The following is a 768-nucleotide window of genomic DNA, read 5'->3' as shown; positions in this document are numbered from 1 at the left end:
AACAAAATTCAACATGTATTTATGTTAAAAGTCCTAGAGGGAATTGGACTGGAGGGAACATACCTCGACATAGGTAAAGCCATATAGAACAAACTTACAGCCAACATCATTCTAAAAGGAGAAAAACTGGAAGCATTCCCACTGAAATCAGGAACCAGACAAGGCTGTCCACTATCTCCAGATCTCTTTAACATAGTGCTTGAACGTCTTGCAAGAGCAACAAGAGAAGAGCAGGAAATTAAAAGAGTAATCATTGGAAAGGAAGAGATCAAATTATCCCTTTTAGCAGATGATATGATATTATATCTAAGAGACACCAAAAATTCCACCCAAAAGCTCCTAGAAATTATTAAAACATTCAGTAAAGTGACAGGTTACAAAATTAACCTACAAAAGTCTAAAGCCTTTCTATATACCAATAACAAGCAATCAGAGAAAGAGCACATGGAAACACTCCCATTCACAATAGCTGCAAAGAAAAATAAAATATCTCGGAGTAAACTGACCAAAGACATTAAAGGGCTCTAAAATGAAAATTTTAAATGTTTAAAGAAAGAGATTGAGGAAGACATCAGAAGATGGAAGGACCTCCCATGCTTATGGATTGGAAGAATTAATATTGTGAAAATGACCATCCTACCAAAAGCTATTTATAGATTCAATGCAATGCCAATCAAAATCCCCATGACATTTTTCACAGAATTGGAAAAAACTATCCTAAGATTCATATGGAAACACAAAAGACCTCGGAGCACCAAAACAGCACAA

The sequence above is a fragment of the Nannospalax galili genome, unplaced genomic scaffold (assembly GCF_000622305.1).
Source record: "Nannospalax galili isolate Female #2095 unplaced genomic scaffold, S.galili_v1.0 scaffold127, whole genome shotgun sequence".
Classification (NCBI taxonomy): Eukaryota; Metazoa; Chordata; class Mammalia; order Rodentia; family Spalacidae; genus Nannospalax; species Nannospalax galili.
The sequence above is the reverse complement of the archived record's forward strand: the minus strand, read 5'-3'. Positions refer to the sequence as shown.